Source organism: Rhinatrema bivittatum, chromosome 12 (assembly GCF_901001135.1).
Source record: "Rhinatrema bivittatum chromosome 12, aRhiBiv1.1, whole genome shotgun sequence".
Taxonomy (NCBI): Eukaryota; Metazoa; Chordata; class Amphibia; order Gymnophiona; family Rhinatrematidae; genus Rhinatrema; species Rhinatrema bivittatum.
In genome coordinates, this window is record NC_042626.1 from 87,488,627 (window position 1) to 87,515,962 (window position 27,336).

The 27,336-nt window shown below is 44.5% G+C and overlaps 1 protein-coding gene across 1 annotated transcript in view; it reads right to left on the bottom strand.

Moving 5' to 3' along the window:
* Nucleotides 1-622: 622 nt before the first annotated feature.
* GIP (gastric inhibitory polypeptide) overlaps nucleotides 623-27,336 on the bottom strand; it is a 164,568-nt gene continuing 137,854 nt past the window's right edge. Inside the window, exon 5 of the mRNA XM_029573798.1 lies at nucleotides 623-682. The gene's annotated coding sequence lies outside the window, so the exon portion shown is untranslated. The remainder of the gene's footprint in view (nucleotides 683-27,336) is intronic.

Sequence of the window (27,336 nt, forward strand, 5' to 3'; positions counted from 1 at the left end):
TGGCAAGACCCAGTTCCTCCTCCTTTCTTTGGCTGGTTTATGGGTGGTTATAGAAAGGGCCATGGAATGTGCTTAACAATAAATGATGAATAATAACTTTATCTCTTTCAAGTAAAAGGGGATGATATGCACTCTGGAGAGAAGCTTATATTGTTCCCAGATGGCCACGGAAACAGAACAACTAGTCATATAACTCTCCATTTTTTAAAAAAAAAAAAATTTTCCACTTCTATCTATCCCAATCATTGCAGTTCAGAGGTCACCTTCATGAGTCTGGCCATTAGGTGTCACTGTTGTGCAATGACTGGGATGCCCTGTCCTTTGGATATGTGAATGCTGCCTTTGAAGCATGCCTAAGGTGCAGAGGAGAGACTCAGAAAGGATGTCCTGCTCTCTCCATGGCAGCCTGCAGTACTGCCACGTAGCCTTTGGGCTAATCTGGGGGAAAACATTGCTTGTGGCAAACAAGTTCTTAACAAAAAAAAATCTAGGCTAAATCCCTAATTCCTTCTTAAATGAGAAAACAAAAGCAAAACAGTTTTAATTTATATTTTTATTTATTTTACATTATAAAGAGTGAGTTAACAACAATCAGAGCTACAGTGTACTCCGGAAAGGCTTTCTTCCGAGTTAAGCTTCTTCTGATTGGTATGCAGCATGGAGAATCCTGGATTACTGGGTCCTGTAAAAACAGAGAGAGTTCTGAAAATCTACAATTTGGAGCGTGTTTTGAATTTTGTCAGCAATAATCCTTCATGCTATTCAGGATCTAGTACTTTTTTTGGTGCCTCAATTATTTCATCACTGTTTTCAATATTTTGTCAGAGTTAATATTTAATGTCTTGTTTTAGTACAAAACCTCTGCTTCTAACTACCATACAAGTCAAACTGTTTGGTTTCCATACTGAAAATCCCATACTTGTTTCTTTGAAAATGTATGGTAATTCTTAATATATCAGTAGAGAGAGAACATTTGATTGTGTACTTACATGAGCATTACAAAATGATCTGAATCTTCATTAAAGTGAAAGATATGAGGTTGACCTGATGTCCCATCAGCAGTGCTACTGTGCAATGCTAAAGACCTGAATTCACTATGTGGACCTCATTCCTGCTCTTCAGAACACAAGGGCCTGGGAATATTTATTTTATTTTATTTATTTAAATTCTTTTACTATACCGATACTCAAGACGAGGTCTTATCGTACCGGTTTACAATAGAACAGGGGAAACCAATTAGCAACTAAGTAGAAGGTAAAGTTACATTAAACAGGGAGCGAAAACATGGGAGATGGAAGACAGGAAAGATTTTAAATGATAACAACTGGAGAGTGATAAAATAACGAAAAACAATAGAGTAGCGAGACATAAACAGCGATTTATCCTAGGCGATTATTAACATAATATATCCTGTGGGAGGAGGAGACATGGGGAGGTGAGCAGGGGGCGTGGTGTCAGGGCAGGGACTGGAAACGGGGAGGGGGGGAGGGATTAGGGAAGAGGTCGAAGGGTGAGAGTCAATGTTGGTTGATAGAGGTTCCTTCAATGGTAAGCTTGTGTGTGGAAGTCCCTCGGAAGGAAGGGCATATGGTGGGTGGTTGAAGGATGTAATTGTGCCAAGTTCTAGAGGGAGCCTAGTCCCTGTAAGCAGATACTGATTGCAGTGTCATTTAGAAGGGAGATGGATTCAAATCTGGGTATTTGTAATGAAGCCCCATTGACTTGAGATCCATACTATTCATTATGGTGTGTGTTGGGGGGAAAAGACTGGGCCAGATTCCAAATGGACTGGAAGCCCAAGGAGTAGAAAAACTTCATGGCCAATTCCCTCCTAGAAAACTAAAGAGCTGAAATAAGTGGATAGAAATATAACAATGTGACATATTAAGATTAGATAAAGACTACTTGGGCCACCTAGACTGCCTGCTTGCCCCTGTCTTTGTTGCTTTAGCTAATGCTCTCTCTCAGCTGTCAACCATGCAAGCTAGACTGCTCTAGCTTTGTCATCACCCTTTCTTGCCCTTACCACCTCTCGTTATGCTAAGGTATCTCCTAGTTGTCAGTCATGGAAGCTTGACCACCTGCAAGTGGTTGCTTATCCCTTTTTGTTCTTAACTGGGATATGTCCAGCTTCCTGTTTCTGACCATGGCCAATCGGATCCACAGCAGATCCATTTTTTTTATCCTCACTCCCAGGGATAAGTGGTGGCTCTTCCCAAGTCTGTTTGGCTAATAGTTGTTTATAGACTTTTCTTTTAGCACTTTGTCCAACCTTCTTTTATTTTTTTTAAGTAACAATTTTATTGAATTTATGCAAAGTATAACATTGTCATGAACAATCTGATATGAAAAGTAGAACATATTTCCAAGACCATGAATTGTCAGTCATTTAAACAGTTGATGTATTCAATTTTCCTTGATTACCTGTCCCCGCCCCCCCCCCCCCTCCACCCACCCACCGATCACACTATAAAGTTAAATGTTGTTGGTAGGATTCCCAAACCCAATCACATGGTAGTACTAGACTGATAGACCTTCTAATCGCTTCCGTGCCTGCCAGTCCCGAACGGTTTCCACACCTTCTGGGATGAAGCCTCATCCCGAGTCCTAAGGAATCTCATTCTTGCATGTAAAGAATTAGAGTGCTTAACCTGGTTGTAGACCTTTTTCAATAGACAGAGGTCTTGGACACTTTCCAGTCAAGTGCGACACTTTGCTGTCGAGAAAATATAGATACCAATTTTCCCGGGGCGATAGGGATATCATAGGGTAAATTCAACAAGACTTGCTCGGGCGTGGGGAACTATCTCCGTCCCTAAGATATCTCTTATAAGTTGAGTAAACACTTGCCCAGAATTGTACTAAATAGGGGCATGTCCACCACATGTGATAGAATGTGCCTTCTTCTCCACACCCCTTCCAGCACCAAGCATCATAGGTAGGTTTAAACTTGTGTATCTTTGCAGGTGTACAGTACCTTCTTAATAAAATCTTATACCGGTTTTCAGCAGCTGGGGAATATGGTGGTCCTCTTTGTGTGATAAAAAACCTGATCCCAGGATTCTTCTGACAAAGAGTGTGCTAAGTCACTCTCCCAGGCCTGCATAAAAGCTGGTTTAATTTTAGGATCTTTGGTTAAGGAAATTATAAACCTGTGAGAGAGCTTTCTTCAGTGTGTCTGCTTGATCGCACCATGATTCAAATTGTGTTTTACCTAATGCTAAGTCTCTCCCTACCCTTCTCTGTTTGGAAGAAGTGGTGTATTTGCAAATATTGGCACGTATCTGCAGGCAATAGGCCATATGTCGTCTGAAGGGAGGGGAATGAGACAAGTCCTTCAATTCCCCAGAGTTGGCCAAAACACCGAATGCCCTTCATGTACCATTCACGAAAGGCTTTGGAAGTTGTGCCCATGGGAAACTGGCTATTTGTTTGGAGACTAGAGCTATAATAATACCTTCTGTCCCCTGTCAATTGGTTTTTCGGAATCGAAATGTGTCGCAAAGGTAATCGTGTGTTCTTGGGCTGCCAAATCAAGGAGCTAAGGGGAACCGTGCTGGATAATGTTTGTTCGATAATAGCCCATTGTTTCAGTTCTCCTTTTCTATGCCAATCAAAAATGGCCCGAAGCTGGGCTGCAGCATAATACCACTTCAAATTAGGGACTCCTAACCCTCCCCTTAACTTAGGTCTGTACAAGACCCTTTAGAGATTCTCGGAGGTCTCCTTTTCCATATGTATGAAAAAAATGCGCCTCTGCCATCTATTGATCATAGCATCAGGTATAGAAATTGGGAGCGCCTGAAATAAATATCCTACACGTGGAAGAATATTAATTTTTTACGGAGGCAATTCTCCCGAACCATGAAAGATATAGTTCTGACCATCGATCTAAGTCATAAAATATTTTATGTAAGAGGGGTGATAATTTAGCTGAAATAGTTCTTTCGGGTCTTTGCTAATATAAACTCCCAGATATTTTATTTTGGTAGAAGCCCAGCGAAACTGGAATTTGTCTGTAATTCTGCAAGCTCAGGGCAGGGTAATTTTTCTATATTGAGCTTAAAGCCCGAGACCTCCCCAACAGTATGTAATGCTGCCAAAGCCCCCGTTAGAGAGGTTGTCAGGTCAGACCTATCATCCACAGCCACGCCCTTGATCAAAGAGCTAGTCCTTACGGTGATAGCCAGGGGTTCAAGAATAATGCAAACAAAAGAGGCGACAAAGGGCACCCCTGTCTCGTTCCCCTCTGAATATTGAAAGCCTCATTATATATCCCATTAACCTTTACCCGTGCAGTGGGGTAAAGTTAAAAATTTATCCCCAAAAATTCATTGCCCTCAAGATGTGAAACAGAAACTGCCAATGCACCATGTCAAAGGCCTTCTCTGCATCCACAGATAACAATACCATCGGCATGGATTCTTTTCTAGCCCAACAGATTAGATCTACTATTTTGCGGATGTTGTCCGCCGCCATCCTGCCAGGTATGAACCCAGCTTGATCTGTGTGGACTAGCTTCGCCATGACCCCATTCATCCGATTCGCCATTATTTAGTAAGTAATTTAAGATCGATATTTAGAAGAGAGATAGGTCTATAGGATCCACAATTGGAGGGGTCTTGCCCGGTTTCCCCAGAATAGTGATCCCTGCTTCATTAGATCCTGGTCTCAGTTGTTCACCATCCCTCACGGAGTTAAGTAGTGTTTGCAGAGGGGTTATTAGGAAATCAGAGAATGTTTTATAAAAGTGTGGAGTATATCCGTCCAACACTGGAGCCTTATTGGCCTTGAGATCACTAATTGCCCACTGAATCTCTAGCGGGGGTAATCTCTCTAGCCTATCTCTCTCTTCCTGCGTTAAGAACATAAGAACATAAGAAATTGCCATGCTGGGTCAGACCAAGGGTCCATCATGCCCAGCATCCTGTTTCCAACAGAGGCCAAAACCAGGCCACAAGAACCTGGCAATTACCCAAACACTAAGAAGAAACCATACATACTGATGCAATTAATAGCAGTGGCTATTCCCTAAGTATAATTAATTAATAGCTATTAATGGACTTCTCCTCCAAGAACTTATCCAAACCTTTTTTGAACCCAGCTACACTAACTGCACTAACCACCTCCTCTGGCAAAAAATTCCAGAGCTTTATTGTGCGTTGAGTGAAAAAGATTTTCTCCGATTAGTCTTAAATGTGTTACTTGCTAACTTCATGGAATGCCCCCCTAGTCCTTCTATTATTCGAAAGTGTAAATAACCGAGTCACATCTACTCGTTCAAGACCTCTCATGATCTTAAAGACCTCTATCATATCCCCCCTCAGGCGTCTCTTCTCCAAGCTGAACAGCCCTAACCTCTTCAGCCTTTCCTCATAGGGGAGCTGTTCCATCCCCTTTATCATTTTGGTTTGCCCTTCTCTGTACCTTCTCCATCGCAACTATATCTTTTTGAGATGCAGCGACCAGAATTGTACACAGTATTCAAGGTGCGGTCTCACCATGGAGCGATACAGAGGCATTATGACATTTTCTGTTCTATTAACCATTCCCTTCCTAATAATTCCTAACATTCTATTTGCTTTTTTGACTGCTGCAGCACACCGAGCCGACAATTTTAAAGTATTATCCACTATGATGCCTAAATCTTTTTCCTGGGTGGTAGCTCCTAATATGGAACTTAACATCGTGTAACTACAGCAAGGGTTATTTTTCTCTATATGCAACACCTTGCACTTGTCCACATTAAATTTCATCTGCCATTTGGATGCCCCAATCTTCCAGTCTTGCAAAGTCCTCCTGTAATGTATCACAGTCTGCTTGTGATTTAACTACTCTGAATAATTTGTATCATCTGCAAATTTGATAACCTCACTCATCTTATTCCTTTCCAGATCATTTATATATATATTGAAAAGCACCGGTCCAAGTACACCTGAGACACCCCGCTATTTACCCTTTTACACTGAGAAAATTGACCATTTAATCCTAGTAATTAGGACAGACTTCCTAATTACTAGGTATCCCTTAATTATGGACACTGTATCAAGTACTACTTTTAAGAATCTGCAACTGGACAATTAGTCTTTGAGCTCAAAAATTCACTTTATTTCATATATATATTTGGCATTGTTTATATTTATTGCTACGTTAAATAGTTAAACTTCTTATATAAAATATTATATTTCTTTATTTATTACCAGTTAAACTATTATTATTTTTATTTAGCAATATGTTAAATTGTCAACCAGTTATACTGTTCCATATGTTCTACGGTTCCTGAAAAAGAGGTGGCCAGGGGGGCATGGTCGGGGCAGAATGGGAGTGCGCAAGTTGCTTCTGCTCCAATGGAGCAGTAAGTAAAAAAAATAAAAAAATTTCTTTTTCTTAGGGGGGTAGGGTCAGGGTGGAGAGGGGAAAAGGTAGGAAGTTAGGCATGGGGGTAGGGAAGTTCCCTCCCAGTCTGCTCCTTAATTGGAGCGGACTGGGAGGGAACTGGGGAAGGCCTGTTTGCGTCGCCGCGCATAATTTGGTAAAATCCTTCCTCTGCATGTGCTGCCTCGCACATGCACGCGCAGCCCACGGATTTTATAACATGCACATTCACCTTTTAAAATCTACCCCATGCGTCTATTTTGACTCCTAAATTGGCAAATGTCTTTAATGATGTATTAATGGGTGTGCAGCTACCAAGAACCATGAAACATGCAATTATTGTAATTTCTAAAGAAGGGAAGGATCCAATGCAGTGTGCCTCTTTCAGGCCTATTTCACTACTTAATAATGATATTAAGATTTGGCAAATAGGCTTCAACATGTGCTGCCTCATTTAATCCACCCTGATCAAAACAGGTTTTATAGCAGGTAGACAAGGGATGGATAATATTAGGAGGACTCTTAATCTTGTCCATATGGTAAACAAGCAATCCTTTGATATATTTCTATTGGCCCTGGATGCAAAAAAATCTGTTGACTGTAAAACATGGATTATCTGTTCAACTTTGATGATCTCTCTTTAGCATGGATTAAGTGTATGTACTGACACCCAGAGGCACACGTCAAAGTCAGTGGTCATGTTTCCTAAACCCTTTACTTTAGGGGAGAGGCATTAGGCAGGATTGCCCACTTTCTCCGCTCCTTTGTGCCTCAGAACTCTTAGCAACCAAATTAGAGTATGTAAGGTATCAAAGAGTTTTGTACTAAAATGGGATTTGAGTATAAAATATCCTTATTTGTAGTTGACATTTTTACTGTATGTGATCCTCTTCATTAAAGGCCATTATGGTGATGCTTCAGCATTTTAGTAAGTTTTCAGGTTCTGAAATCCAGTGCCTCAGAAATGGAAGTCTTGGCACTGAACGTTAGTAAAGGTGCATAGGAGGATTTTTATGTATTTATTTATTTACTTAATTTTATATACCGACAACCGTTTGCACATCATGCTGGTTTACAAGTAACTTACAACCAAAAGATATATAGGCAATGCCTTTACAAATAACAGTATGTAACATAAACGCAGTAACAGAACAAGTAACTAAATAACTTGGGGATGTAATCAAACACTACTCCTTTAACTTGGGGATGTAATCAAACACTACTCCTTTAAATGTTTTGTCGATGTTTTTCGGAGTTAATGTTTCCACAATTTGTAAAACTTATATACCTTGAAATTTTTTCCTCTTTTGAAAAGGTTAAAGGAGGATTTGGCATTGTAGTTTCCATTATATGTTTTCTTGGCTAGGTAGAGTACATTTATTTCCTAGTGTGTAGCCAGATGGACTCAGGACCAATGGGTTATGTGCTCCTCTGCTGGCAGTGGAATCCATGTTGCTAAGGCTCCTCAGTTTGAGAGCTATAACCCCGGTACCTACATCCCAGGAAAATATGGGACATTATTCCATCTCTTTCATTGTACCCAGAAGGAGAGTTCATTTTGCCTCATCCTGGATCTCAAGAGCATCAGTCATTATCTGCGGCTAATTCACTTCCGAATGGAAACGCCTTGCTCAGTCATAATAGCCGTACAACTGGGAGAGTTCTTAACATTCCTGGACCTCTCGGAGGCCTACCTTCATATCCCAATCCGTCAAGACCACCAGAGTGGTGAATAAAACGGAAAATGTCATAATGTCTCTGTATTGCTCCATGGTGAGACCGCACCTTGAATACTGTGTACAATTCTGGTCGCCGCATCTCAAAAAAGATATAATTGCGATGGAGAAGGTACAGAGAAGGGCTACCAAAATGATAAGGGGAATGGAACAGCTCCTTTATGAGGAAAGACTAAAGAGGTTAGGACTTTTCAGCTTGGAGAAGAGACAGCTGAGGGGGGATATGATAGAGGTGTTAAAATCATGAGAGGTCTAGAACGGGTAGATGTGAATAGGTTATTTATTCTTTCGGATAATAGAAAGACTAGGGGGCACTCCATGAAGTTAGCATGTGGCACATTTAAAACTAATCGGAGAAAGTTCTTCTTCACGCAACGCACAATTAAACTCTGGAATTTGTTGCCAGAGGATGTGGTTAGTGCAGTTAGTATAGCTGTGTTTTAAAAAAGGATTGGATAAGTTCTTGGAGGAGAAGTCCATTACCTGCTATTAAATAAGTTGACTTAGAAAATAGCCACTGCTATTACTAGCAACAGTAACATGGAATAGACTTAGTTTTGGGTACTTGCCAGGTTCTTATGGCCTGAAATGGCCACTGTTGGAAACAGGATGCTGGGCTTGATGGACCCTTGGTCTGACCCAGTATGGCATGTTCTTATGAATTTCCTATGCTTTGTGGTACTGGGCTGCCATTATCAGTTCCGGGCATTGCCCTTTGGCCTGGCAACTGCCCCCAGAACATTCTCCAAAATTATGGTGGTTGTAGCGGCAGCACTGAGGGAAGAAGGTATCCTGGTGCACCCTTACTTAGTCGACTGGCTGATCTGGGTGAAGTCGTTGGAAGAGAGCTTCCAGCTGAATATTGGGGTCAGGTCCCTACTTCAGAAACTCGGTTGAGTCATGAACGTGGACAAGAGCAGTCTCAAGCCCTCCCAGTGTTAGAGTATCTGGGATTCCGTTTCAACACCAAGCAGGACAAGGTCTTCCTCCCTCCCTCGAGGATAAGAAACTGATGTGCCAAGTGCGTCGGTTGATGAACACAATGCACCCTAGGGTGTGGAGCTATCTCCAGGTCCTCGGCCTGATGGCGTCAACCCTGGAGGTAGTACAGTGGGCGAGGGCACACATGTGGCCCTCCAACACTCCCTGTTGTCATGTTGGAACCCACTGTCTGAAGACTGCTTGATTCGCTTCCACCTACTGATGGAAGTATGTTCTCGGCTCCAATGGTGGCTACAGGAAGTGCATCTAAACAAGGGTGTAAGCCTGTCCCCACCGAACTGGCTAGTCCTCACGATGGAGGAATTGACAACCCAAGAGCAATGGACCAAGGAAGAGGCGCGCTGGAACATAAACTTCCTGGAAGCTAGAGTTGTCAGTTTAGCGTGTCTGTAATTCAGCCACAGGTTTCAGGGACAAGGAGTCTGCATGATGTCTGACAACTCAACAACAGTAGCTTACATCAACCTCCAGGGAGGAACCAAAAGCCACTAAGTGTCTCTGGAGATAGACCCTCTTATGTAATGGGCGGAGTTAAATCTATAAGGGATCTTGGCCTCCCACAGCTTGGGAAAAGACAACATCAGAGCAGACTTTCTCAGCAGGGAGAGTCTAGATCCAGGGGAATGGGCGTTGTCGACCAGAGCCTTCCAGCTCCTAGTAGATCTCTGGGGCCTCTCATCCATCGACCTACTGACCACATCTCATAATGCAAAGGTCCCCCGATTCTTCAGTCGCAGAAGAGATCAGCACTCCCAAGGGATCGATGCCCTTATCCAGACCTAGCCAGAGGAGGACTTACTGTACGCCTTCTCTCCATGGCCTCTGCTGGGCAAGGTCATTCGCAAGATCGAATGCCACAGAGGATTAGTCCTTCTAGTGGCCCTGGATTGGCCCAGACGCCCGTGGTATGGAGACATGTGGAGGCTTTTGGCAGAGAGCCCCCTATGCCTCCCCATGGACAGGGACCTTCTCCAACAAGGTCAATCCTTCACAAAGGACCCACTCGGTTTGTCTTACAGACTGGCCCTTGAGAGGGCTCACCTGACGGAGCATGGATATTTGGCAGCTGTAATCACCTCCTTGCTCTGCGCACAGAAGTTCTCAACGTCCCTGGTGTACTTGCGGATCTGGAGAATATTTGATGCCTGGTGTGAGGAACACGGGGTGCCCCTCTGATGACCAAGATCCTCATGATTCTGGAATTCTTACAGGATGGCCTGAACAAAGGACTGTACCTCAACTCCTTGAAGGTCCAGGTGGTGGCTATCTCCTGTTTCAGAGGTGAGGGGAATGGAGCCCACCTGTCAACACATCCGGACCTGGCCCATTTCCTAAAAAATACTTCCGAGCACCCTTAAAGTGGCTGGTACCCCATGGAACCTCAATCTAATATTGGACTTCTTAGCAGGGCCTTCCTTTTGGCCGACACGCACTCTGTCTCTATGCCTGTTAACACTGAAGACTGAACTACAGGCGCTGTCATGCCGGGAGCCGTTCTTCTGGTTGACTGCAGGAACATTGCAGCTTTGCACTGTCCCTTCCTTTTTGCCCAAGGAAGTCTTGGAGTTTCACCTGAAGCAGTCCATTTCCTTACCGTCCCTAGATAGACACAAGGACTCTGAAGACTGCCCGCCTCCTACGCCACTTAAACATCAGTAGGCTGTTAGTACAGTATCTAGAACGGTGGAAGGACACCAGGCGAAGCAGCTTCGCGAGCTACCATAGCATGATGAATCAAGTAAGTGATCACGGGAGCTTATGTAGAGGCAGGGAAGTCTTTACCCCTTCAGGTTAAAGCTCATTCCATTAGGGCTCAGGCAGTATCCTGGGCAGAAGCTAAGCTACTGTCTTCTGTCGAGCAGTGACGTGGTCTTCCTTGCACACCTTATTCAGGTTCTATCACCTGGACGTCCAAGCCCAAGAAGATGCAGCCTTTGTGAGGGCAGTGCTAACTGGACCACGGCAACCTCCCGCCCCATTCGGGAGTAGCTTTTGTACATCCCATTGGTCCTGAGTCCATCTGGCTACACACTAGGAAATGGAGAAATTACTTAACTGATAATTTTGTTTTCTTTGGTGTAGACAGATGGACCCAGCATCCCGCCCGTGGCTGCCCATGAACAGTGCCAAGGAATCACACATGGACCTCGATCCCAAAGAGGTTAAGGGTAAGCCATCACCCTATCCCTAGATCTGGGCGTCTATATTATTGCTGGGATTCAGCACTTAGGTTTGGTCGAGTACAGTTACGGTCACCAGTTTTAATCAAGTTCTTAATCAAGTTATTAAATTGTATTCAAGTTTTTCAATAATATGTCCACAGTGGCTTTTGAAGAGAATACTGAATGGCTGAGTTCACTGCAGGGGTATATCTTGGGTGACGTCAGTTTTGAAACCTGACTCCATCTCCATCTGCTAGCAGGGGAGCACATAACCCATTGGTCCTGATCCATCTGTCTACACCAGTGGTTCTCAACCCTGTCCTGGGGAACCCCCCAGCCAGTCGGGTTTTCATGATATCCACAATGAATATGCATGAGAGAAAATTTGCATACACTGCCTCCATAACATGCAAATTTTCTCTCATGCATATTCATTGTGGGTATCATGAAAACCCGACTGGCTGGGGGTCCCCCCAGGATAGGGTTGAGAGCCACTGATCTACACTAAGGAAAACAAAATTATCAGGTAAGTCATGTCTCCATTAAAATGAATATCCTGTTGAAGGGTACTTTTATCTTTTAAAAATGCTCCCCAATTTCATTCCAGATAAATCATTTAGTTTTATTTTATTTATTTACTTATTTTATTGATTTTATATACCGTCATTCAGTTGGACCATCACAGCGGTTTACAAGTTAATAGAACATAAGCTATTACAGTAAATCAGAGTAATACAAGTAAATTAAAACTTAAAACAATGCTAAAATAATTATAAATGTTATGGGGCAGGAGACTTCCATCTGCTCCCTCTCCACAGGCACAGTCCCTGACACTTTTAAGCAGGCAGTGGTTAAACCCCTCCTTAAGAAACCTTCACTAGACCCGAAAGACCCTGCAAATTTCCGCCCCATCTCAAACCTCCCGTTTATAGCCAAAATAATGGAAAGAATTGTCAACTCACAACTCACAGATTACCTTGAGGACCACAAGATCCTACACACCTCACAATTTGGCTTCCGTAAACATTTTAACACGGAATCACTACTACTCACCCTTTCCGACCACCTCCTCAGAGGCATGGACCAAGGGAACAGTTACCTTCTTGCCCTTCTTGATATCTCTGCGGCATTTGACACCATAAGCCATAACCACCTACACACCCGTCTAAAAGACACTGGCATTTCAGGCATAGCTCTCCTATGGTTCACATCCTACCTCTCAAACAGAAAATTTTCTGTCAAAATAGGTAATGCCATATCCGCCCCTCACCCACTCTTGCAAGGAGTTCCACAGGGTTCCTCTTTCTCGTCTACCCTCTTCAACTTCTACCTCACCCCCCTCTGCCATCTACTCTCTGATCTCAAACTAAAATTCTATCTATATGCTGATGATGTGCAAATCATCATTCCGATCCACACCTCTATCTCTGACGCCTTAAAACACTGGGAAACCTGCCTTACTTCGATCAACTCCCTCCTTACCAACCTCCACCTTGCCTTAAACACCAGCAAACTGAACTACTATATATTTCTCATCACACTACTCCTAAACCAGCCTTTGCTATCGACCCAGCCTTCAAGACCATCTCTGCGCAACCAGCTGTAAGAGACCTTGGAGTCCTCCTTGACCAACAATTAAACCTGAAGGAATATGTCAGCTCTATCCTTAAAGAAGGCTTCTTTAAACTCAATGTTCTAAAAAAACTCAAGCCCTTACTTCACTCCCATGACGTCCGTACAGTGATCCAAACCACCCTGTCATCTAAACTAGACTATTGCTACTCACTCTTCTTAGGACTCCCTTATTCCACCATAAAACTACTCCAAATGCTCCAAAATGCTATGGCAAGAATCATAACAAACGTCCGCAAAACAGACCACAGTACCCCCATTCTCAAAGACCTACACTGGCTCCCCATCCCATCCCGTATCCTCTATAAAACGCTCACCATCATCCACAAAGCCATCTACTCTCACCACTCCAACTGGCTCGACCTTCCCTTCACTTCTGCACACCCAAATAGACCTACTAGAACTATTAACAAAGGATCCCTTCACGTGCCGTCTCTCAAAACAGCACACCTTGCGTCCACAAGGGAGCGCGCCCTCACAATCGCTGGCCCCTCACGTTGGAACTCTCTGCCCTCTAATCTCCGTCTTGAACCATGTTACCTTAAATTTAGAAAGAAACTCAAAACATGGTTGTTTAAACAGGCCTTTCCTGATTAACAGCCTCTCCCCCCAGTATACATCCGTTTAATTCCTTTACCTAGATATTCTGCTATACTTATGCTTTGTACTTACGTATGTATATAGTTCCATCAATTAATCAATTATGACTTTCCTATATCGATATGTTTGATATTTACATTGTTTAACAATTTTTTCTCTGCAGTTGTTCTATCCTTCCATACTGCCTTATGCGTGCTCCCTGCCCTGCCATACTGTTTGTTAGTCCTTGTTATATGTATTTTCAATCATTTCGTTACAATGTGAACCGGTGTGATATACCCACTAATGCTGGTATAGAAAAAGGTTTAAATAAATAAATATGGCAAGGGAAGAAGTTGTGGGTATCCCGGAAAATGTTGTTTTTGCTTAAAGACTCATGGGGTTTAGGTCTCCCGGTCTTTATGCTTTATCGGCGAGTAATACATTTAAAGAGTATAATAGCATGGCATACTTGGCCAGAAAAGAAACACTGGGTTTTACAGGAGAAGGAGTACAAGCTATGTCCTTGGCTATCGTTTAGGAGATTTACAAATAGTTGGTGGCAACATCTTTTAATTGGCCCTATTTTGAATACTTGGTGTAAGGTACTTTTTAATTTTCAGTTATCATCAATACCATCCCCATTGTCTCCATTCTGGGATGATCCAGATTTTCCAGAGCGGGGTACCCAGGTTAATAGAACCCCAGAGGGTGAAGGTTTCTTCCAGCAGAGTAGAAGCGGCAGAGCAGCTTCAGACCGGAGCGAATCCAGTCTGCTAACTCAGCAAGAGTCAGCAAATGGGCAACCTTTTGAATGTGGAAGCAGTGACGGCATTCAAGGGGGACGCCCCCAAGGTTCGCGCCAACACTCTACAAGACGTGAGGCGTGCGCGCGCGCCCTAGGAGGCCTCAGGTCAACATGGCGGGACGCCGCGCCAGAGCCGCTCTAGGGAAGCCGGAGGGTGCAGCAAGGAGATGCTACGGACGCCATTCTCCCGAGGCTGGTGGAAAAGGCTGAAATAGAGGTGAGGCATGTCGGGCGAAGCCATCTGCGACCGACGGACGCAACACCTAATATCACAGGAAAAGGATATAATTAAAAAATAAAGACAAAATGGGAGGGGGTAGTGGGAAGGGAGAGAGAGAGACGATTCAATATGGTGGAGAATTTTTCCTTAAATTAAAAAAGGAAATTCTATATGTGTCATGACACAGGAAAATGGCTATAAGCTCCTGTATCAGTGATATTACACCCTAGATAGGTTAAAGAGAATGGGTCTAGTTAGTCAGGATAGTTGTTGGCGTGATTGTTGAGGTAAGGGAACATTTTTTCATATTTGGTGTACATGCCCTAAAATACAAATACAGCTTAATGGTCTGAGATTCTCTCCTGCATATATCACGTCACAAGAATTAACTTAGCATTAGATCCTTTGGTTATACTTTTGGGTGAGCCACAGGGGGGATTGTCCACCGGTTAAGAGGGGGCATTGGTTTGGCAAATAATTTGTTAGTCACAGCTAGGTGAAATATCACCTGTCACTGGAGATCAACTTCCACTCCATCTTTGGCCTTCTACAGACCCCCTACCTGGTCTTGGTTTCCGAGGATGTGAACGATGATACTGGTTCAACATCTCTTTGTCCAAAATGTTAGACGTCGGTTCCCACGAGTTATTTTTTCTGGTCCAAAGCCCTCCCATGACAGGAGGTATTCCCATACTCTGCCTCTCTTCCGTACATCAAGTATAGCGTCTACTTTGTACTTGAGGTCCTCTTCTGTATCAACACTTACTTATAAAGGTTGCGATGTTAATAAGTAATGTATAAAAGTCACTATGTATAAAGGATTACTTAATAGTTGCATTGTACAAAGTACGGTCTCTATGTTCTATTGTGTTCCATTGTGTTTCATTGTAAAACTGTTCCTACGCATAAGTTAATGTTACAATGTAAAAATAGTATGACCCCCCCCGTCATGCTATTATCCTGTTATAATGTGAACCGATGTGATGTACTCCAACGAATGTCGGTATATAAAAGCAAATAAATAAATAAATAAAAACAGGGGATCTGGTGTCTTGGTGCTGAATTTGTTGAGTATGAGCGGTTTCAGTAATGAGACATGAAACGCGTTATGGATCTTCATTGCTGGAGGAAGTTTGAGACTGTAGGAGAGATTGCCCAGACTTCGGAGGATGGGGAATGGTCCGACATAGCATGGAGCGAAGCAAGCAGATGGCAACTTCAATCTAAGATGCTTTGTAGACAACCAGATCTTATCACCAGGCTTAAGTTCAGGAACCTTGCCATGATGTATGTCATAGTCTCGTTTTGCTCGAATTCCAGCTTTGATGAGCATCTCCTTTGTCTTCTTCCAAAGTTGGTGAATTTCATCGGCAGTGGCTTGTGCTGCCGGGGACAACACTGAAAGCGGAAGTGGCGAAGGTGGTGAAGGTAATCGTCCATATACCACTTCGAATAGTGTTGATCCAGTAGATGTTGCTGGATCAGAGTTGATTGAAAACTCAGCCCACAGTAGGAGTTCAGTCCAGTCATTCTGGCGTGAAGAGACATAGGCTCTGAGGAACTGTTTGAGGGTACAGTTCATCCTCTCAGTTTGGCCTTGGATTGCGGATGGTAAGATGAAGTGAAGTAGAGAGTGATATCAAACTTCTTGCAAAGAGCCTTCCAGAATGTGGCTGTAAATTGTATGCCTCTGTCTGAGACTATGTGCTTCGTTATTCTGTGCTGGCGGAATATGTGGCTGATGAAGAGCTTTGCAAGTTCACTGGCAGATGGTAAGCCAGGAAGCACCACAAAGTGAGCCATTTTTGAGAATCTATCCACCATTACCCCTCTCCGGAGGCAACAACACTATCTGGGTAAGTCCCCTACAAAGTCTGTGGTGATGTGAGTCCAGGGCTCATCCGGTATGGGTAAAGGTTGTAGTTGGCCCCAAGGACAACCGGGCAGAGGCTTTTGTCTGGTACAGTTGGTACAGGCTGCTACATACGCGAAGGCATCTTCTCTCATAGACGGCCACCAGTAGAATTTTTGCAGCTTTGCCAGGGTTCTCCGTTGAACAGGATGTCCAGCCAATTTAGAGTCGTGAGCCCATGCTAGTACTTTCTTCTGGAGGTTGGCAGGCACAATCGTCTTGCCCGCAGGTACTGGGTGTGTGGCTGAAAGAATGACTCTCTCAGGTTCAATGATGTGTTGCGGAGCATCAGGCACATCTTCAGATAGGAATGAGCGAGATAGGGCATCTGCTCTGACATTTTTATCTCCAGGGGTCGGTACTTTAAGATGAAATCAAACCTGTTAAAGAACAGGGACCACCTCGCCTGTCTATGGTTAAGGCGCTGGACATGACGAAGGTATTCTAAGTTTTTATGGTCCGTAAAAACCAAAATCTGGTGTTGAGCACCCTCGAGCCAGGATCTCCACTCTTCGAACACCATCTTTATCACCAACAATTCTTTATCTCCGATTCCATAGTTCCTCTCAGCCGGTGAGAATCGTCTGGAAAAGAAGGAACATGGCTGATGTTGTGGATTTGCTCCTAAAAAGGAGGAGTTAGCAATCTATTATAAATCTAGTGTTAGACTGCGAGCTCCTGAAGAGGGAGGAGTCAGCCATCTTGTAGTGTCTCAGATATCGTCTTGCTAAGGAGTAGCAATCTGTAATGAATCTGATATAGTAGTGGGTGGATCCCTGGGCTGATGGCAGATGACTACGCCCCCAGGAGGATACCCCGAGAGGGACCACCGGCTAGGCTTTAGTATGGAGACAGACACAAATTAGTTCTTTTATTCAACAGGTTATTAGAAACCACCAGAGGTGGCAGTAGTGAGCTGATATGCTCGGCAGGGCTGTAGTCCCTCAGGTACTGGAACAACGATCCCAGGATGGCTGAGCTGTTGAGAAACTGTAGAAAGTGAGTAGGCAGAGTTCATGAATAGAACTAGATGACAAAACTCACATAAGGTCTCAAGTAATCTCAAGAGCTGGAAAGGATTAGGCCCTCGAGGAGCGAGTACCTGGTTCCAGGGAAAGCTCTGAGAGAGCGATGGTAACTCACATTTGTTTGTAGCAGTGATAGCTTCCAGGCAGTAGAGAATCTTCAGAGTGTTCAGGAACATGGGCCCTCAAGGAGCGAGTACCGGTTCCTATCTGTAATCTGAAAATAAAGAAAAGAGTGAGGCCCCCGAGGAGCGGGTACCTCTGATAAGTCCGAGGAGGCAGAGTAGCTTGGGAAGCGTAGCCGAAGCAATCCCCTTGCTAACTCAGTTTGTTAGCGTTTTCAAAGACCTTTAAATATTGGACGCAGATGACGTCATCTCAGGGGGACGCCCCTGAGGTTTGCGCCCTTGCTGGTACAAGAGTTGGGACACGCGCATGCCTTAGCCATCAGGACAAGATGGCGGAGTTGCAGCGTCGAGCCGGTCCGGGGACACTGGAGAGAGACGGCATGGATACGCCACGGCAGCCAGCCGTCCATCAGACCCGGAGGGAGTTGCCACAGAGGTAAAGAGGGCGGAGTGAGGGTATCGAGCAGCGGCGATCGCAACAGCTGCAGGATCTTGGAGTCACTGGTTTGACTTAATACAGCCCCTACGCCAACATCAGAGGCATCCACCTAGACAATAAAGGGGCGTGTAGGATCCAGGTGATGGAAACATGGCTTGCTGGAGAAAGCGTCCTTCAGCTTTTGGAAAGCGGTGACAGCCTCCATAGACCAATTGGCAACATTGGCACCTTTCTTTGTCAGAGCTGTTAAAGGCACAGTTAGTGAGGAGTAATTTTTAATGAAGGTTTTATAGTAATTTGTGAATCCCAGGAACCTGAGAGCCTTTAGACCAGTAGGTTGGGACCATTTCTGAATGCTCTCCAGCTTTTGTGGGTCCATTTAGAACCCCTTGTTAGACATGATGTACCCTAGGAACAGTACAGACTCCTTGTGGAATTCGCATTTGGATAGCTTAGCGTAAAAACAGTTCTCCCGCAGTCTTTGTAACACTCTCTTGACATCCGTAATGTGGGTATTCAGATCTTGAGAGAAGATCAGGATATCTTCCAGATACACAACGACACATTGGTAGAGTAGGTCGCACAGGATGTCGTTCATCATGTTTTGGAAGACAGCTGGGGCGTTGCATAAGCCAAAGGGCATCACCAAATACTCAGTGTCCATCCCTGGTGTTAAAAGCTGTCTTCCAGGGGACAAGGTTATACGCTCCTTTAAGATCTAGCTTGGAGAAGATCTTAGCCCCTTGTAAGCGGTCAAACAGCTCAGAGATGAGTGGTAAGGGATAGCGGTCTTTGACCTTGATCTCGTTTAAACCACAATAATCAGTGCATGGACGTAGGGTTCCGTCCTTCTTCCCCACAAAGAAAAACCCTGCTCCTGCAGGAGACTTGGATGGCCTTATGAAACCTTTTTGTAGATTCTCTTGGATATATTCCAACATCGCTTTATTTTCCACCACCGATAGGGGGTATACTCTTCCCTTGGGTGGTTCGGTATTCGGTTTCAAATTGATCGCACAGTCATAAGATCTGTGTGGAGGAAGTATATCAGCGGCTTCTTTAGAGAACACATCTTGAAACGATGCATATTGAGGTGGTAACCCAGGCATCAATGGAATTGTAGGCATACAGGGTAGTGGTGAAACTTCCTTCAAGCATTTGCCATGACAATCTGGGCCCCAACTTGAAAGCTCCAGTCTAGCCCAGTTGAATTGAGGCATGTGCTTTTGTAGCCATGTTAACCCGAGTACTAAGGGGTGCATAGCCTTTTCGAGCACGATGAAGGAAATGGATTCCGTATGAAAAGCTCCAGTTCTTAAACTAACCGGTTCCGTTTGTAGAGTTACTTCACCCAGTAAGGGCTCCCCATGGATAGAGGATAACAGAAGCAGAGGCTTCATAGTCGTAGTGGGATTCACAAATGTTCCACTAGATGTCTCAGTATAAAATTCCCTCCTCCCCGGAGTCCACTAGGGCAAGAGTCTGGAATTCAAGTAGTCCATTTATCGAGGAGAAGGTGCAGTTAGACCTAAGAAGAGTCCTCCCACAGGACTTAGGTCTGCCCATTTCCCGGACAGATAGGGCATGTTTGTACTGCATGGCCTGCTTGACCACAATACATGCAGAGGCCTAATCTTCTCCGCGTTCTTCTCTCCTTAGAAGCCAGGTGACTACGGCCCAGTTGCATAGGTTCTTCTTCGCCCGCAACCACTTTAGACTGAATAGGCTTAGGTATAGTCTTGACTCGGATTTCTCCCTGGGTTGGTCTCTTGGAACCTTTAACCTCTTGAACCTTATCCTGAAGTCGTTGGTCAATTCTTGTGGCTAACTTCATCAGGTCCTCCAAGGTCTCAGGCATTTCTTGAGCCGCCAATTCATCTTTCAGTCGGGAGTTCAGGCCTTCAAAGAAAAGGGTCTTCAGGCATCTCAAGTCCCAGTTCAACTCTGAAGCCAAAGTCTTAAACTCGATGGCGAAGTCTGGTAAAGGTTTATTACCTTGCTGTAGATAAACCAATGTGGATCCTGTGATTGTATACCTAGCTGGGTCATCAAATACGGATTTGAACAGTTCCAGAAACCCAGCAAGCTCCTTCAGGATGGGGTATTCACGCTCCCACAGCGGAGAAGCCCAAGTTAGTGTTCTTCCGTCCAGATAAGACAAGATATACGTAATCTTGGCATAGGCTGTGGGAAAATTGTTAGGTTGAAGTGCAAAATGCATACAGCATTGGTTGAGGAATCCCCTGCATCTCCAGGCTTTGCCAGAGAAGCAAAGAGGAGCGGAGAGGGGCACAACTGTTTTAACCGTCACTTCTGGCAGTGTTTCTTCTTTACCTGAGGTAGTAGAAGTATTCATCTGTGAGTGCAGTAGATTAAAGTCCACAGTCAAGCTATCCAGCAAGTTCTGTTGTTCGGTGATTCGCTGGGCCAGGCCTGGAATGGCCTGCAACGCGGTGAGCTGAGCCGAATCCATGGAGTTAGCAATCTGTTATAATATCGAGGTGCTTGGTGGATTCTCAGGGACTACAGTGATGGTATTCTCCCACGGGGAGGAGCCCCGTAGGGAACTGTAGCACCGGGCTAGACTCAGAAGCACAAACACAGAGAATAGATCTTTTATTATACAGCTAGTGAGGTTCACCAGAGGTGGCAGTAGAGAGTAGATTAAATGGCAGCAGTCTGTGATCCTTGGTGTAGGAGACCTGTCCCACAGTGGTGGTGTAAGGCCCCAATGCAGATGTTCAGTAAAGCACTTTAGGAGAGACAGACTGGCAGATGTTATAATACACTCCCTTGTAGCTGAGTAGATAGAGTTCCCAATGAGCAGTAGAGAGACGATAGGTATTAACAGTCTGTGATCCTCGGCAGAGGAGACCCATTCCACAATGGTGGTGTAGGGCCCAATGCAGATGGGCAGCAGGAGCTGTAGATGGACAGACTGGGAGAAGTTGTACTCACTCTCTGTAGCTGATAGGTAGTTTTCCATCAGGTTGAAGATTGGTAGGAGACACCAGGATAGACACACAGGCCCTCGAGGAGTGAGTATCTGTATATAGGATAGGCACCTGGAAATAAGCAAAGGGCCCCCGAGGAGCGGGTACCCAGGTTAGTAGAACCCCAGAGGGTGAAGTCAGCTTCCAGCAGAGTAGAAACGGGAGAGCAGCTTCAGACCGGAGCGAATCCAGTCTGTTGCTAACTCGGCGGGAGTCAGCAAAATGGGCAACCTTTTATAATGCGGAAGCAGTGACGTCACTCGAGAGGGTCGTCCCCGAGGTTCACGCCAACACTGCTACAAGACGTGAGGCATACGCACGCGCGCGCCCCCTAGGAGACTCAGGTCAACATGGCGGAACGCTGCGCCAGAGCCGCTCTGGGGAAGACGGAGGGTGCAGCAAGGAGACGCTACGGACGCCATTCTCCCAAGGCCTGTGGAGAAGGCTGAAATAGAGGTGAGGCTTGTCAGGCGAAGCCGTCTGAGACCGATGGATGCATCACCTAATATCACAGGAAAAGGATGTAATTAAAAAATAAAGACAAAATGGGAGGGGGTAGTGGGAAGGGAGAGAGAGAGACGATTCAATATGGTGGAGAATTTTTCCTTAAATTAAAAAAGGAAATTCTATATGTGTCATGACACAGGAAAATGGCTATAAGCTCCCGTATCAGTAATATTACACCCCAGATAGGTTAAAGAGAATGGGTCTAGTTAGTCAGGATAGTTGTTGGCGTGATTGTTGAGGTAAGGGAACATTTTTTCATATTTGGTGTACATGCCCTAAAATACAAATACAGCTTAATGGTCTGAGATTCTCTCCTGCATATTCACAGGAATTAACTTAGCATTAGATCCTTTGGTTATACTTTTGGGTGAACCACAGGGGGATTGTCCACCGCTTAAGAGGGGGCATTGGTTTGGCAAATGATTTGTTAGTCACAGCTAGGTGAAATGTCACCTGTCACTGGAGATCAACTTCCACTCCATCTTTGGTTAGGTAATGGAGCCTGCTTTGGCAGGTATAGACAATGGGAGATCATAACCTATAGTTTATAGGATCTATATATAGAAAACAGAGAATGATGGCAGAAGAAGACCAAATGGTCCATCCAGTCTGCCCAGCAGTTTTACTTTTTTTCCCCCCCATACTTATCTGTTACCTTGTCCCTTGTAAGTGACTTTTATGTTCTATTTCCCTTCCACCCCCGCCATCGATCTATTTCCCTTCCACCCCCGCCATCATCTATTTCCCTTCCACCCCCGCCATTGATGTAGTTAGCAGTGCTGGAGCTGCATCTAAGTGAAGTATATAGCTAATTGGTTAGGGGTATCAGTGCTGGAGCTGCATCTAAGTGAAGTATCTAGCTAATTGTTTAGGGGGTAGTAACCGCCGTCATAGCAAGCTACTCCCACGCATGTTTATCCAGCCTGTGCAACTCAGTCCTTGTTGGTTGTTGCCGAATATAACTCATCTTTTCATCATTCCCTCTTCCGTTTGAAGCAGAGAACTATGCTGGATATCATAAGAACATGCCATACTGGGGTCAGACCAAGGGTCCATCAGCCCAGCATCCTGTTTCCAACAGTGGCCAATTTAGGCTATAAAAAAACCTGGCAAGTACCCAAAAACCTAAGTCTGTTCCATGTTACCGTTGCTAGTAATAACAGTAGGTAATTTCTAAATCAACTTAATTAATAGCAGATTATGGACTTCTCCTCCAAGAACTTATCCAGTCCTTTTTTTAAACACAGCTATACTAACTGCACTAACCACATCTTCTGGCAACAAATTCCAGAGTTTAATTGTGCGTTGAATGAAAAAGAACTTTTTAAAATTAGTTTTAAATGTGCCACATGCTAACTTCATGGAGTGCCCCCTAGTCTTTCTATTATCCGAAAGCATAAATAACCAATTCACATCTACCTGTTCTAGACCGCTCATGATTTTAAACACCTCTATCATATCCCCCCTCAGCCATCTCTTCTCCAAGCTGAAAAGTCTTAACCTCTTTAGTCTTTCCTCATAGGGGAGCTGTTCCATTCCCTTATCATTTTGGTAGCCCTTCTCTGTACTTTCTCCATCACAATTCTATCTTTTTTGAGATGCGGCAACCAGAATTGTACACAGTATTCAAGGTGCGGTCTCACCATGGAGCAATACAGAGGCATTCCGTTTTATTCACCATTCCCTTTCTAATAATTCCCAACATTCTGTTTGCTTTTTTGACTGCTGCAGCACACTGAACTGACGATTTCAATGTGTTATCCACTATGACGCCTAGATCTCTTTCTTGGGTAGTAGCACCTAAGTAGTATAATGGGTACACGATCAATCAAACTGATTGACAGGTGAGATAAGGATGACAGCAGCCAATCAGCGTTCACTTCTGGTCTAAGCCCACCCCACGCCCCGCCCAACTCCCCATAGAAGTGAATGGGGGCATAGCCACGCCCCTCCCGCCTCATACCGCCCTCGACCACGCCCCAAGGTCCCCACCCCTTCCACCACACGCCGCACCCCTTCTGCCCCTACCCCCGCCCCCAGACCCATCGATGCTCCTCCCCTCCCAATAGAAGTGATGGGAGCCCCTCCCACACCCCACCCCCAAACCGCCCCCATGATGTCACGGATGCCCCCGCCCACACCCCAACCCCAGCCAACACACCCCTGTGACGTAGCGGATATGACATCACCGAAGTCCACCCCACACCGCCCCCCAAAAACACACCCCCTAAAACGTCATCAGAAGGGTCCTGTCGCTTTTTTAATGATGTCAGAATTAATGGACTCTGGCTGTTTTTGATGATTTCACCAGAAGTACAATACAAAGTCCCGAAATATGCGCTCCTAGAACCTCCTGATGCCTTTTTAATGATGTCCGGAGCCGCTAAATGAAGCGATAGTTACGGTTCTTAGCGATAGTTTTGGTTCCTTGTAAACCGGGGTGATATGTATACTATACAGGAACCCCGGTATATAAATTCTTTAAATAAATAAATAAATAAGTATGCTTTTAGGAGGCAGGAAAACTGCAGGAAATATGCTTTTTTTCTAGCCACTCTGTTTTTAAAAAAACAAACAAAATACAAGCTGTTAGGAGGCAGAAAAACTGTGGCTCATTCTGTTGACAAGGATTTGGTTTTTTTAAAACAAGTGATTGAAGCTACCGGTGGTGAATTGCATGAACTGCAGGATCAAACTTTGCAAAAGACAGGTGGGTTTTTTTTTGCAAAGACTAGGGACCGGAGTAGTTTATGGGTACGCTGTCACTCAAACCCCCAAGCCAAACCCCCCCAGTGATGTCACCAGAAGCCCAAGCCTACCCCTCCAAGCCCTTGCTGTAGATAGGCATGCCCCAATAAAAAAAGTTACCAGAGAGCAGGCAGGAAGCTGTGACTCATTCTGTACACAGAGACAGGGAGAATCTCTCCCCCCACACCCCCCCTTCCCTCCGCCCCTCTCTGCCTCAATCCTCCCTGCCAGCCTAAAATCTGTGCAGAGGATAATTGAAAGCATTGGGGGGTATAGGTTTGTAAATGGTAAACCACAAGGCTTTAGTTTTGTTTTAAAAAAAACAGACTTCTGTATTCTCCCCCACAACCCTTCCCTCCTCCCCTCTCTGTTAGACACGCCCAAACTTGCAAGACCGGATATAGAAGTAAGGCATGTGATAGTGATCACGTGAGAACAATCTTCAAGCAGAGTTGTTGTAATTGTTCCTGAAAATGGCCGTATATGAAACACCTAAGCGTCTCGAAATGAAAATCGTTCAACAGCCAAAACTAAAGAGGAGCCATAATCGAAAGCGGAGGGTAGAAGAAGAAGGAGGAAGCACTGACCCAGATTTTGATGAACTACAGTTGGGACAAAAGCTTTTTGATTTGCAGGATCCAAACTTGGATCATGAAAATGCTTTAGATTCTGAAGATTTAGAGCTGCACAAAGCTGCGGCTGGAATGCCGAAGCAGATTAGTTTGTTGGAAAAGCTTGAGTGTAAGGTAAGAAAAAATCTCTTTCCTTCTAATGATGCATTTTAGGGGTGGCATGTTTGGGAGCTATCTATAATAGAGAGTTTGTTAGAAGAGGTTTTTAATTTAATGTTTACATTATGTTTATAGGAAAATGAAGGATCTTTACAAACAGAAGGATATGGAGACACACCAGGTATCAAAATGAACTGTATTTGCTGCTTCTGTCCAAGTATAAAAGAACCAGATACATGTGATCCAAAAAAAAAAAACCAATCCTGAAAGATGTGCACGATTTCAGCTGGTGGAGCTATATAGGATTCCCAAAACCACCGCCGGTGCATGGAGTTTTCGAAAACAACATTAAGATCAATCATAAGTGGTGGCTGTCTATAGTATTCTTACAAAATTCCTGTCTGGCATACGGTATGAAAATTGCGAAGGCTGTGTTCTCGACGATCCGAGTCAGGATGATCATAGTTGCGTTTATTGGACTGCCTCTGACACACAGGAACAATTAAGGACCCGCTTGTAACAGGTTGTGCCTAGAGCGTGTTTTGAATCTTATGTATTAGCATCATATAACGAGGTGTATTAAGCCTAAACAATGACGATATGAATCTGATCATATATCTTATACACATTGGGGTGGATTTTCAGAGCCCTGCTCGCCTAAATCCGCCCAAAACCGGGCGGATTTAGGCGAGCAGGGCCCTGCGGGCCGGTGAGCCTATTTTACATAGGCCTACCGGCGCGCGCAGAGCCCGGGACTCGCGTAAGTCCCGGGTTCTCCGAGGGGGGCGTGTCGGGGGCGGGCCCGGTCGTCGCGGCGTTTAGGGGCGTGTCGGCAGCGTTTTGGGGGCGGGTATGGCGCGTGGCTACGGCCCAGGGCGTCCGGGGGCGTGGTCGCGTCCCGGCGCGCAACAGGCCCGCTGGACGCGGGATTTACTTCTCCCTCCGGGAGCGTAAATCCCCGGAGAAAGGTAAGGGGGGGGGTAGACAGGGCCGGGCGGGTGGGTTAGGTAGAGGAAGGGAGGGGAAGGTGAGGGGAGGGCGTTAGAGGATTCTCTCCAAGGCCGCTCCGATTTCGGAGCGGCCTTGGAGGGAACGGGGGTAGGCTGCGCGGCTCGGCGCGCTCCGGCTATACAGAATTCATAGCCTTGCGCGCGCCGATCCAGGATTTTAGTGGATACGCGCGGCTCCGCGCGTATCTACTAAAATCCAGCGTACTTTTGCTTGCACCTGATGCGCCAGCAAAAGTACGCCTATTCGCGTTTTTTGAAAATCTACCCCAGTGTGAAAACTGCTGAAAATCCTGTTCAAAAACTAAACAGTTTGCTTAAAGCTACAGATGAGATTTTAATGATAAATATATAAATGCCATCATCTATGGGAGAAAACACCAGTCCTTTTTTAAAAATGTATAATAAAGCAGTTTGTTTGCTAGTAATGTTTTTTCTTATCTGTATTTCAGAAGTATGTATTGACAATGAAATACTTTGTAATATTTAACAAATTTTGCCATGTGTATAAATTAGTTAATAAAAACAACTAATAAATATATCAGAATTAACAAAATGTGTCAATTGTGCTTTAAGGTGATATGGAAGTTTTTAGGGGGGTATATCTTATGGTTTTATTAAGTCTCTTTGATATCAATGCACAGGCTGTAAAATGTTTGATACAGCAACTATTTCATTAACTAAGGTATGTATTTGCTATGAGCTATGTGTGTGGGGGGGGGGAGTTGTCGGGATCCAAGATCTGTAAATGGTTAATCTAATCAGAATGAGACAATGTTTGGAAGGGGAAAAAAAAAAGACCAGAATGACAAGACGTTCAAGAGAGGCCTTTCATTTGTTTTTTATTTATTTATTTAACCGTTTTATATACCGACCTTCATAGTAAATAACCATATCAGATCAGTTTACAATTAACAAGAATAAAAAACTGGGGTAACTATTCAAGTAAACGAAAGATAAACAGTAGGTAGGAATGAGTCAAAGTTACAATCAACAGGGAAGAGAACTTGGAAGCTTGCAACAAGCTGGAAGAAGATAAGGCAGGAAATAAATATGAAGTGATGCCATAGGGCGTACGGGTTAAAGCTTAATGGTGCTTTAACCTGGGAGAGTCAGAGTCCATTCGTGAGTATAATCACCATAACGGGTAAGCGTGAAGGACAACTAGTGATTGTCTGGTGGGTCGGCGAAGGCTTGGTGAAAGAGCCAGGTTTTAAGTCTTTTTCTAAAAGTTAACAGGCAAGGCTCCACTCTGAGACTTGAAGGGATGCTATTCCAGATAGATGCTATTCCAGATAGATTTTTAGGATTGCTGTGTGGGTGGGTGGGTGG